Source organism: Triticum urartu, chromosome 6A, assembly GCF_056163025.1.
Source record: "Triticum urartu cultivar PI428250 chromosome 6A, HENAU_Tu73, whole genome shotgun sequence".
In the NCBI taxonomy this organism is placed as follows: Eukaryota; Viridiplantae; Streptophyta; class Magnoliopsida; order Poales; family Poaceae; genus Triticum; species Triticum urartu.
The window spans coordinates 352,457,063-352,470,761 of record NC_141878.1 but is presented as its reverse complement, the minus strand read 5'-3'; positions in this window follow the sequence as shown (position 1 = coordinate 352,470,761).

Genomic DNA, 13,699 nt, shown 5'->3' with positions numbered 1-13,699 from the left:
CTCCACCGGGGATCCTCCCTCGTCATCCTACGAGAGGGCCATCCTCGGTACTCACACTTATCCTGAGTCTTTTAGTAGTATCCATTAACTTGTCTATGAACTGTATAGGCAACCAAGTAGTCCTTTACCGTGGACGCGGCTATTCGAATAGTTTTATACCTTGCGGGGGTGTACTTCCTCATACACGCTTTCACCACTTACCGCCGTTTACACGACATGTACTCGGCAACCTTCAAGCGGAAGCCCAACGAGGGTGTCGGCCACGGCCTACCTAAACACTCAAGCCTCTAGTCCAGGTTTATCGCCTATCCAGGTTCCATCCGTAGGGAGTCCAGCCGAGGTTTCCACATACGGCCCTGAACGATGTGAACAGGGTTCCCGAGACACCAAACGGGTGACTCCGTACACCATGCCACGGTGTATCTACCGCAACATAGCCCACCCCTAGGGTCAGCACTACACACGGCCGCCAACACATAACCTACAAACACCAGAAACTAATTGCAACTCCTGGACAAAGTACTAGGGTGAATAAGAAGCGGAGAGGGTCCATTGGTTTCGGGCCCAATGTATGGTAGTAACTAAATCTTAAATCACACATACAGATCAAAGTTCTTATGGATGGCCTCAATGAAACAACCCACCATGTACTCCTACATGGCCTCTCATCGATACCTTTACCAAATCATGTTCAACACATCCCTCACATTACCGACATAATCATTTCACTCTAGCCCATCACCCAGATGAACCAGACCTGACACAACTCTACGCATAGCAGGCATAGCAAGGTAGGAAACACATACATGGCTCAATCAACTCCTACACATGCTAGTGGGTTTCATCTAGTTACTGTGGCAACGACAGGTCATGCAGAGTATAAGGGTTCAACTACCGTAGCACACAGCAGTTTGAATCGTGTTGTCTTAATGCAGTAAACAAGAGCAGAAGCGAGAACATGGGTTTGTATCGGAATGATCAATGGGTTGCTTGTCTGATGTAGTGGTAGTAGGGTACTGCCCTTCAGACGGATACTCGGGGTTATCCTCGGAGGCAGAACCTACCACGAAAGACACACCGAAACATAATCAACACATGACAATATGCAACAATATGATGCATTCTATGACATGGCAAAATGAATGTGTCTTGGCCTAATGCAAGCTAAAACAGAAAGGAATGAACTCATTTGAATCAAAGATTCAAATGTTAGTTCATTTAACATAGCCTAATTAGTGCATTATCTTATTTTGCTTCAACAGCAAGGTTAACTTGTTTTGTCATGCATGAAACCATTACAGATGGATAGGTTGAATATTTCTGATCATTTTTCAAATATAATTTGTTTGATTTGGAGATATGGTTGATTTTCTATGATTTTTAGAAGTTTTGGCTATTTTCTGGAATTTCCTATATAAAAATAAATCCAGAAAAGAATAAATGCATCAGCACTACGTCGCTGTGATGTCAGTGAGTCAAAGGCGCCACGGCCAGTCAAACCTGACTGGTGGGCCCTGTCTGTCAGTGTCTCAGCTAATTAACATGATTAAGTTAGTACTAATTAACTTTCAGTGGGGCCTGGGCCCACTTGTTAGTGACTAAACTAATTAAAATTAGTTAACACTAATCCTAAACTAATTAACACGTCGGCCCCACCTATCATAGGCTCAGGGGGGAAGTCAACCTGGGCCCACGCGTCAGTCCATGGTCAAAAAGTGGTCAACTCGCCGGCGGCTTGACGCCGGCGACGACAGATGCGGCGGAGTGGCTCGGGTTTTGCCCACAGTCGACCAAATCGACTGCGGTTTGGTCCTACGAGTAGCTGGGGACAAGCCGCGGCGTTTGGTGGTGGAGGTGGAGCTCAGGGAGGCCGGAAATGACGGCGGTGAGCACGTCGGCGGCGTCCGGAGTTCAGGCCTCGGCGGAAAACATGCTAGGTTGCACAACAGGACGTGGGGGTGGCTGCGTTCGATTCGTGGGGATGTACTGAGTGCAGTGGTGAGCTCGGGTGCAAGCTTGCACGGCCATGGCCATGGTGGCGACATGGCCGGCGGCGAGGAGCTATCGGCTCCGATGGCCATGGTGGTTAGAGGACGCGGACGAGCGCGGGGAGAGTGGGAAACGGTGGCGAAGCTCACAGCGATCACGAAGAGGGGCTCGGCTTGCTTGGAGATGGAAAATCCGTCGATGGAGTCCAGCGGTCATGCTCGGGGAAGACGACTCGTGGCGGTGATGTGGGGCTCCCGCGGTGGCGTGGCTCGGGGTGGAAGGAAGAGGGGGTCGAGGCGGAGCCTTTGGGCCTGTCAGAGAAGCGAGGGAGAGGCGGTGGCCGCGGTGGTGCTTGTCGGCGGCGACGGCTGCGCTTGGCAGGGGATGGGGAGAGAGCCAGAGGGGGGAGAGGGGCACGGGGAGAGTGGGGAAGTGAGAGGGGGACGAGGGAGAGTGCCTAGCACTCGTAGACGGCGTCCGGGCGTTGGCAGAAGCAGGAGGTGGCGGCGTGTGGCTGCGGGCGCCGGCCACGCGCCTCTCGTCCTCCTGGTGAGAGGAGGAGGATGACTCGCAGTGGCCAGTGGGCTGGGCCGAGCTGGGCCAGGCCAGGGCGACAGGTAAGTTCCTCTCTCTCTCCTTTTCTGTTTTTTTATTCTATTATTTCTGTAACTTCAGGGCTTTATTAAAAATGCCAGGGCATTTCCAAAAATCATAAAATTAATCATGGCTATTGCTTAGAATATATCCAACAGCAAACATTTTAGTTTATGATTATTTGAGCATTTAAAATATTTTATAGCATTTAAATGCCCAAATGCAAATACTATAAGAATTAAGCCAATGACCTTAAGATGTCCTAGAAAAATGTGCACCATTTTTGTCAAAGGTTTTAACCCAAAACAAAAAGGGTGGGCTTTTTAGAAGGGCATTTCAGGTTCATTGAAAAAGTTTTTAGTAAACCCTAGTTGTTCCAGGGGGGTGTTGGGTGTTCTGTCATCCCCATTTCAAATTTAAAATAAATTTAAACATGATGCACATGTTCAACCAATCCTAATGCATGACTAACACAGGGATGTGACAGTCACCCCCACTCAAAAGAATCTCGTCCCGAGATTTAGGATCCTCCGGGAAGAAGGTGGGGTACTCGAGTCAAAGACGATCCTCCCTTTCCCAAGTGGCTTCTTTCTCGGAATGGTGTGACCATTGAATCTTGAGAAACTTGATATTATGGCGTTGAGTGGTACGCTCGGCTTGATCAAGGATACGAACGGGATATTCCCGATATGAGAGGTTATCTTGTAGATCAAGCGTTTCGTGTTCCACTCCACGGATAGGATCTGCGAAGCAACGCCTGAGTTGAGAAACGTGGAAGACATCGTGAACTCTGGAAATATGCGAAGGTAGTTCCAATTGGTAGGCAACTTCTCCTCGTTTGGCAAGAATGCGAAAGGGTCCAATGTAACGAGGAGCCAATTTGCCTTTGATACCGAAACGATGGGTTCCCTTTAACGGAGTAACCCGAAGGTAAGCCTTCTCACCGACTTCATAAGTCATGAGCTTATGTTTACGATCATATTGGCTCTTTTGACGAGATTGGGCTGTTTTCAATTTCTCACGAATAACGCGAACCTTCTCTTCTGCTTCCTGAATCATATCCGGGCCAAAGAGTTGTCTTTCCACGGTTTCTGACCAGTTAAGAGGCGTTCGACATTTTCGTCCATAGAGAACTTCGAAAGGAGCTTTTCCCAAACTAGCTTGATAACTATTGTTATAAGCAAACTCCGCGAATGGAAGGCATTTCTCCCAACCCATTCCGAATGAGATGACAGAAGCTCGGAGCATATCTTCCAGAATTTGATTGACTCACTCTACTTGACCACTTGATTGAGGATGGAAGGCGGTGCTAAAAGAGAGACGAGTTCCCATAGCATTTTGGAAACTTTCCCAAAATCGAGAGGTGAAGAGACTCCCACCGTCTGAGTTAATTTCCAATGGGACACCATGAAGAGACACTATTCGGGAGATGTACAAATCAGCTAGCTCGCTAGCGGTGATACTCTCACGAACAGGTAGGAAATGGGCTACTTTGAAAAGACGGTCGATCACGATAAAGATGGCATTATTCCCTCTCTTGGTCCTGGGAAACCCAGTAATGAAATCCATACTGATTTTATCCCATTTCCACTCAGGAATAGCCAAAGGTTGAAGGGTGCCAGCAGGCCGTTGATGCTCTGCTTTAACACAACGACAAACGTTGCAATTAGCAATGTATTGAGTGATTTCTCTCTTCATCCTAGTCCACCAAAACATCTGGCGTCGGTCTTGATACATTTTAGTACTACCGGGATGAATGGTGAGAGGGTATTCATGAGCTTCCTTAAGGATCAGCCGCCTCAGGTTTCGTGCCTTGGGAACCACTAAGCGGTTTCCAAAGTATACGACACCTTGATCATCAACGGAGAAACAATTCGTGACTCCTTTCTTAATGTTTCTCCTAATACGGAAGATTCTAGGATCTACCTTCTGTGCCTTGATGACCTAATCCGTAAGGGTAGGTTTCGCCACCAGGGTGGATAGGAATCCTCGAGTAACAATGTGAAGATTGAGCTTATGAAATTCCTCGTGTAGAAGTGGTTGACTTTGTTGTAACATCAGGTTGTTGCAATAAGATTTACGACTTAGCGCATCATCCATGACATTGGCTTTGCCCGGGGTGTAAGTTATTCCTAAGTCGTAATCCGAGATCAACTCGACCCAACGTCTTTGCTGAGATTCAAAACCGGTTGGGTCAAGATATATTTCAAACTTTGGTGATCGGTGAAGATCTCGCAACGATTACCGAGGAGGTAATGTCGCCAAGTTTTGAGTGCATGGACTACAGCTGCAAGCTCTAGATCATGTGTGGGATAGTTTTCCTCCTGTGGGTGTAATTGTTGTGAAGCATAGGCAATTACCTGACGATCTTGCATGAGTATGCAACCTAGTCCTTGTCGCGAGGCATCGCAATAGATAATAAAGTCCTTGGAGAAATCTGGTGGTACCGGTACGGGAGCAGATGCCAGGCGTCTTTTTAGTTCCTGAAAGCTGAACTCACACTGTGGGGTCCACTCGAACTTTTTATCTTTCTTGAGGAGTTCAGTTAGAGGTTTAGCAACCTTGGAGAAATTCTCGACGAAGCGGCGGCAATAGCTCGCTAAGCCAAGGAAGCTCCGAACTTGCTTGACCGTCTCAGGTGGAGTCCAATCAAGGACGGCTTGAACTCGCTCAGGATTGACAGCAATACCCTTACCAGAGATTACATGGCCTAGATAGGTCACTTCTGGCAACCGGAATTCACACTTGGAGAATTTGGCATAAAGGCGATGCTCTCGAAGTTTCGTCAACACCAGCCTTAGATGTTTGGCATGTTCCTCTTCATTCTTGGAGCAGATGAGTATGTCATCGAGGTAAACTACGACGAATTTATCCAAATACTCCATGTAGACTGAGTTCATTAACCGAGAGAAGGTGGATGGGGCATTGGTTAAACCGAAGGACATAACGGTGTACTCGTATTGGCCATAGCAAGTAACAAAGGCTGTTTTGGGAATGTCCCCGTTTCTGATTTTGATTTGATGGTATCCCAACCTCAAATCCATCTTGGAAAATACTGAGGATCCAGTGAGCTGATCATACAGATCATTGATCCTGGGAAGCGGATACTTGTTCTTGATGGTGACCAAGTTGACAGGTCGGTAATCTACAACCATCCGATCCATTCCATCCTTCTTCTTGACAAAGAGGACGGGGCAAGCCCAAGGAGAGGAACTAGGACGGATGAAACCATTTTTCAAGGACTCATTGAGTTGGTTCTTAAGCTCGGCTAGTTCTAAGGGTGCCATCTTATAGGGTCTTCTAGAAATTGCAACGGTTCCTGGAACAAGGTCTATCACAAACTCGACATCCCTGTCAGGCAGAACACCTGGCAGTTCTTCTGGAAAGACATCCGGAAAGTCTCAGACTACTGGAATATCCTCAAGGTCTGGAAGGGGGTTGGCATTTAGGGAGTAAAGCTGGCGCTTGGCCACTTGAGTTAAGACATTGACTGTCTTGCCCGATGGGTGAGTAAGTTGAACGGTTCTAGTGGCACAATAAATCTTAGCATAATGAGCTGACATCCAGTCCATACCCAAGATGATGTTAATGTCCGAGGACTTAAGAGCTATTAAGGATGCAAGGAAGACAAGTCTATCAATAAGAATTTCGTTCCCATGGCTTAGTCTAGAAGTTTGCCATTTGGAACCCGGAGTTTGAATTACCATGGAAGTGGGCATGTCACAGAATGTCGTGTTATGCAATCGAGCATAGTTCTCGGATATGAATGAATGAGATGCTCCAGTATCAAAAAGAATAGATGACGGATGGCAATTAACAAGGAGCGTACCAAGGACGACATTACGATCCTCATGAGCCTCCTCGGCTGAAACATAGTTTACATGGCCACGTGCAGTGGTGACCGGCTTAGTGTAGAATGTCTTTCCCGCTGGCTTACCACGGCCAACGGACTTTCCAGACTGACTGGGGTTGTTGTTCTGGGGACACTCTCGACTATAGTGACCCGTCTCTCCACACTTGAAACATGTCACAACATTGGGGCGTGGAGCAGCATTAGCAGCGGGGCCACCATAGGGCTTGGGCGGTGCAAACTGATGGTTGGGGCGAGGCGCCTCAAAGGATGGCCTCGCAATGAACCTGGGTGGCAGTGCCGTGCTTGGAATCCACACCCGGCGCTTCTGAGATTGAGAGCCGGATGAAGAGCCAAAATCACGAGAGTGCTTGCGTGAAGCATCATAGTCAGACTGGCCTGTCTCAGCACTAATGGCTTTATTGACCAACTTCTGAAATGAGGTGCACTCATGCAGACGAAGATCATGGCGAAGCTCAGGGCTAAGTCCCTTGCGGAACCTTGCCTGCTTCTTAGCGTCGGTGGATACCTCTTCAGGAGCATATCGTGCCAGATTCCCAAATTCACGGCTATATGCATCCACAGTCAGTCTTCCTTGGGTGAAATTGCAGAACTCTTCCCTCTTGCGATCTATGAGACCTTCCGGAATGTGATGCTCACGGAAAGCCTCACTGAATTCAGCCCAAGTAGTGATTTGGCCGACCGGGCGCATAGCTTCAAAATTTTCCCACCAAAGGCTAGCAGGGCCTTCGAGGTGATAGGCAGCATAAGTAACCTTATCAGCTTCGGCTACGTTGGCAGAACGTAGCTTGTGGGTGATGCTGCGAAGCCAGTCATCCGCGTCGAGGGGCTCGACAAAATGATTAAACTTTGGTGGGTACAACTTGATGAAGTCATTGATTTGACACCAAGTCATTTTCGCTGATGGTGTGCAGTGTTCTGCTCAATCCGCTCCAGCAAGCTGTTAGTCTCATGCTTGTTTCTTTCCGCCTCCGGCATCACTTCAGCCAGAGAAGGTGGGTGAGGCAGATTTTCACCCCTAGCTACACTAGCTTCCCCCTGCTCCGGGGCAGTAGGGTTGCTGCCGGTGTTGACCATCCTAGGAGAAAACAAGACAACGGTTTAAATAAGGATGGCACAAACTTAGCAAGGAAGTGCAGAATGTAATGGATAACATGGAATGCTAAGATGTTCATTGCACGACATGGTAATATAGAAACTGCCATATATATACCATTGGTCATACACACCATACATAGTTTAGTACAAGCCTAGGCTAGAGTACAACTACGGTGAAAGACATTACATCTCATCGAAGGCATTCCAAGCTCCTATACATTATTTTTCTACACCTCTGGAGCGTGATACACACCAAGTCGTATCCCACGGTCACACAGGACTGTGGAGAATACAACTACTACAATACTATTGAAACTACTACTAGCTCAAACGGCTCCGTAGTAATCCTCATAGAAGTCGCCACCAAAGCCTGGAAGTGGAACATGATCATCTGGGAACAGATGGTCCTGCGGAGCCTGCGGACCATAGGGACTCGGATGTGGCCTTGGTCCCATAGGTGGTGGTAGACGGGGACCACGAGGAGGGGTGATGCCTCCTACATCGCGCCACTCCATACAATCTGGCAATCCAGACCGTACAGGGTACAGATCCCTCAGATCCATGTATCCTGCCTGTACCGCCGGTGCAAACCGAGTCAAAGTGGCCCAATGATCAGCACGAGAGTTAAAAAGCTCCATACGCAAGGCCCGATTTTTGCGGTCCTTATCCTCGAGCATCTCGGCAGTGGTGCGGAGTAGTGACTCCTCATGTGTGGGGCCAGCATAAATAGCCTGGAGATACCCTTGCGCTCCCGGAAGTGAAGCTGGCATATAACGGAAGTCAGTGTTCCGAAGCAGGCCAGTCCGGACTCGCATGATGGTCATCATGGAATAGGCAGCATCCTGCACAGCCATCTCAACAGTAACCCCGAATCCATAGGAACAGTGAAGGGGCTTAGTGCCTCCAGGATAAGAGGGATATATCCTGACAGTACAGAGGTACTGGCTCTGTTTGAAGTCTCGGAATTGCTCTTCGACAATGTATTCGGGATACAATGATAACCCGTCTCAATCATTACCCGGACTAACATAGCAGTATGACCGGGCACATCGAGGCACCGGGTCAGGCGAACCACTTGGTTTTGAGCACGAGTGGCCATCTGAAAGCACAACCACAATGCAAAGACATTAGAATTTCTAGGGAAAATTGGACAGCATAATAGCTGTAAATGCTCAGAAAAGGATTGAGACATCCACAACAGTTTGCAATACCACTGAACAACATCATATCAAGGTTCTGATTCAACTGGCAACATACTAAAAGTAGTGGAAACTATACTGAGGCTTGTAACAACAACCCTATAAGCTACTATGGATTAGTAACACGTGAACCTAATAGAAGAAGAGAGCCTAGTCCTTAAGCCACGTTGAATGAGAAGAGAATGACTCAGATCAGAGGGCATAAGGTAAAGGAGTAAAAGAGCCTTATGTTCCCTCCCACAATCAATTCCCCTGCATATAACTAAAGCATTTCTAGACTCGACAACGACCAGTTTGGCTCAACGAACCTACAGGCAGTCCGGCTCTGATGCCAACGCTGACAGGACCCCGATTCCAAGTCACAACGATCTAGCCGGTAACACCTCATATCACATTGCGGCCTCACGCACGGTATCCCACGGGTGTCGCCTTACCATGGCCAAGGACCGTTTGTGCCTTTTGGCTCACGTATATGATAGTGTCGCTAGCATCCATATGACAGAGAACCCGGGCTGACATGGCTAGTCGTGAACCCAAAGCGGCACAGACCTATGGAGACGCGCATACATGAATCACATCGAGCATGTCGGTCATCAGCGTGTGAATCCGAGCTGTAGCACTGGGCTAACAGGACTCTGGGGAACCCGTGCTGTAGCAGGCTAGGCAAGACTCCGGATGTCACCGCGTGACATTTCCCCGAAGGGACAGACATAGGAACGAGGTGAAACACATGCCGGCCAGTCAAGTGTCCTGAGCAGTAGTGCCGGGCTAGCAGGACTCCGGTGAACCGGGCTGTAGCGGACTACTATGGCTCGAGGAGCACTAGACTACATTTCCCCATAAGAAAGGCCGCCAAGGATAAACAACTAGATTGTCGGATCCCACACATACCAAGCATTTCAATCATACACACAATATGCTCGATATGTGCAAATACAACATGGCATCACAACAAAACTCTACAACTCAAGTACTTTATTTAAAGGCTCTAGAGAGCTATACATAACATGTTCATACATGTAGGGGTCACATGACCCGACACTCAAGTCATACAAGCATACAAGCACATGCGGAAGCAAATAGTCTGAGTACAGACACTAGAAAGCAAGAAGGCTTCTCGAAGCCTGTCTACCTACATAGGGCCCTCCATGGCCAGGATCACCACCTGGGTGGCTAGTCACTTGTCGACATCAAGGTCTACGTAGAACCCATCGGAGGGGCCGTGTTGTCGTCTGAAAACAGTAATTAAGCAAACATGAGTACAAAGGTACTCAGCAAGTCTTACATCAGAACCTACTATACATGCTCGTTCTCAAGAAGGTGGTGGAGTTATTGCAGCAAGCCAGCTTTGACTCTTGGCTAAGCTATCCTACGAAACACCACTAATAAAATAGTTTTCGCACACGAGTCCACTACTCACCAACACAATACTCCACCGGGGATCCTCCCTCGTCATCCTACGAGAGGGCCATCCTCGGTACTCACACTTATCCTGAGTCTTTTAGCAGTATCCATTAACTTGTCTATGAACTGTATAGGCAACCAAGTAGTCCTTTACCGTGGACGCGGCTATTCGAATAGTTTTATACCCTGCAGGGGTGTACTTCTTCATACATGCTTTCACCACTTACCGCCGTTTACACGACATGTACTCGGCAACCTTCAAGCGGAAGCCCAACGAGGGTGTCGGCCACGGCCTACCTAAACACTCAAGCCTCTAGTCCAGGTTTATCGCCTATCCAGGTTCCATCCGCAGGAAGTCCGTCCGAGGTTTCCACATACGGCCCCGAACGATGTGAACAGGGTTCCCGAGACACCAAACGGGTGACTCGGTACACCGTGCCATGGTGTATCTACTGCAACATAGCCCACCCCTAGGGTCAGCGCTACGCACGGCCGCCAACACATAACATGCAAACACCAGAAACTAATTGCAACTCCTGGACAGAGTACTAGGGTGAATAAGAAGCCGAGAGGGTCCATTGGTTTCGGGCCCAATGTATGGTAGTAAGTAAATCTTAAATCACACATACAGATCTCAGTTCTTATGGACGGCCTCAATGAAACAACCCACCATGTACTCCTACATGGCCTCTCATCGATACCTTTACCAAATCATGTTCAACACATCCCTCACATTACCGACAAAATCATTTCACTCTAGCCCATCACCCAGATGAACCAGACCTGACACAACTCTAAGCATAGTAGGCATAGCAAGGTAGGAAACACATACATGGCTCAATCAACTCCTACACATGCTAGTGGGTTTCATCTAGTTACTGTGGCAATGACAGGTCATGCAGAGGATAAGGGTTCAACTACCGTAGCACACAGCAGTTTTAATCACGTTGTCTTAATGAAGTAAACAAGAGAAGAAGCGAGAACATGGGTTTGTATCGGAGTGATCAATGGGTTGCTTGCCTGATGTAGTGGTAGTAGGGTACTGCCCTTCAGACGGATACTCGGGGTTATCCTCGGAGGCAGAACCTACCACGAAAGACACACCGAAACATAATCAACACAACACAATATGCAACAATATGATGCATGCTATGACATGGCAAAATGAATGTGTCTTGGCCTAATGCAAGCTAAAACAGAAAGGAATGAACTCATTTGAATCAAAGATTCAAATGTTAGTTCATTTAACATAACCTTATTAGTGCATTATCTTATTTTGCTTAAACAGCAAGGTTAACTTGTTTTGTCATGCATGAAACCATTCCAGATGGATAGATTGAATTTTTCTGATCATTTTTCATATATAATTTGTTTGATTTGAAGCTATGGTTGATTTTCTATGATTTTTAGAAGTTTTGGCTATTTTCTGGAATTTCCTATATAAAAATAAATCCAGAAAAGAATAAATGCGTCAGCACTACGTCAATTGTGACGTCAGCGAGTCAAAGGCGCCAGGGCCAGTCAAACCTGACTGGTGGGCCCTGTCTGTCAGTGTCTCAGCTAATTAACAGGATTAAGTTAGTACTTATTAACTGTCAGTGGGGCCTAGGCCCACATGTCAGTCACTAAACTAATTAAAATTAGTTAACACTAATCCTAAACTAATAAACAGGCCGGCCCCACCTGTCATAGGCTCAGGGGGGGGAAGTCAACCTGGGCCCATGCGTCAGTCCACGGTCAAAAGGTGGTCAACTCGCCGGCGGCTTGATGCCGGCGACGACAGACGCGGCGGAGGGGCTCTGGTTTTGCCCATAATCGACCAAATCGACTGCGGTTTGGTCCTATGAGTAGCTGGGGACAAGCCGCAGCGTTTTGTGGTGGAGGTGGAGCTCGGGGAGGCCGGAAACAACGGCGGAGAGCACGTCCGCGGCGGCCGGAGTTCGGGCCTCGGCGGAAAACATGCTAGGTTGCACAACAGGACGTGGGGGTGGCCGCGTTCGACTCGTGGGGATGTACTGAGTGTAGTGGTGAGCTCGAGTGCAAGCTTGCACGGCCGTGGCCATGGTGGCGACATGGCCGGCGGCGAGAAGCTATCGGCTCCTTGGCCATGGTGGTTAGAGGACGCGGACGAGCGCGGGGAGAGGGGGAAACAGTGGCGGAGCTCACAACGATCACGAAGAGGGGCTCGGCTTGCTCGGAGACGGCTTGGCGACGGTGAATCTGTCGATGGAGTCCGGCGGCCGTGCTCGGGGAAGACGACTCGTGGCGGCGATGTGGGGCTCCTGTGGTGGCGTGGCTCGGGGTGGAAGGAAGAGGGGTCGAGGCGGAGCCTCTGGGCCGGTCAGAGAAGCGAGGGAGAGGTGGTGGCCACGGTGGTGCTTGTCGGCGGCGACGGCTGCGCTCGGCAGGGGATGGGGAGAGAGCCAGAGGGGGGAGAGGGACACGGGGAGAGTGGGGAAAATGAGAGGGGGACGAGGGGGAGTGCGTGGCACTCGTAGACGGCGTCCAGGCCTGGACAGAAGCACGAGGTGGCCGGCGTGTGGCTGCGGGCGCCGGCCACGCGCCTCTCGTCCTCCTGGCGAGAGGAGGAGGATGACTGGCAGTGGCCAGTGGGCTGGGCCGAGATGGGCCAGGCCAGGGCGACAGGTAAGTTCCTTTCTCTCTCCTTTTTTGTTTTTTTATTCTATTATTTCTGTAACTTCAGGGCTTTATTAAAAATGCCAGGGCATTTCCAAAAATCATAAAATTAATCATGGCTACTACTTAGAATATATCCAACAGCAAACATTTTAGTTTATGATTATTTGAGCATTTAAAATATTTTATAGCATTTAAATGCCCAAATGCAAATACTATAAGCATTAATCCAATGACCTTAAGATGTCCTAGAAAAATTTGCCCCATTTTGGTCAAAGGTTTTAACCCAAAAAAAAGGGTGGGCTTTTTAGAAGGGCATTTCAGGTTCATTGAAAAAGTTTTTAGTAAACCCTAGTTGTTCCAGGGGGGGTGCTGGGGGTTCTGTCATCCCCATTTCAAATTTAAAACAAATTTAAACATGATGCACATGTTCAACCAATCCTAATGCATGACTAACACAGGGATGTGACAAGCGCGTACGTACATGACCGGGAAACGGCCCTTCGTTAATGCGGAGGAATCCCGAAGATTCCAATTAGTCATTGAGTGGTTGACCAGTCTCTCGCTATATCATGACAGTTAGTTTTTGGCTTTCTCTAGTGATGTGCTCATCCGGATGAACTAGGGCACAATCACAATAGTTCTCCTAGTGCTGCCTTAGCCGATATAACGGAACGTAAGGTACCAAAACGTGGGAGCCGGGCAAACCCAACATTTGACCAGAGACATGATTTGGAGCTGATGCATATAGGGCCAAACTCGCGACGCCGAACACTCCCTAAGGTGTTTGGTCTTTATAACATATACCGGGCTAAACAATGCCCTTTATAAGAAACCCCATGTGTCCAGGTACGTGCAAAATCCTGGCGTGGCCACATGCCAATAACGCCGCCATCCTTCTCGGTTG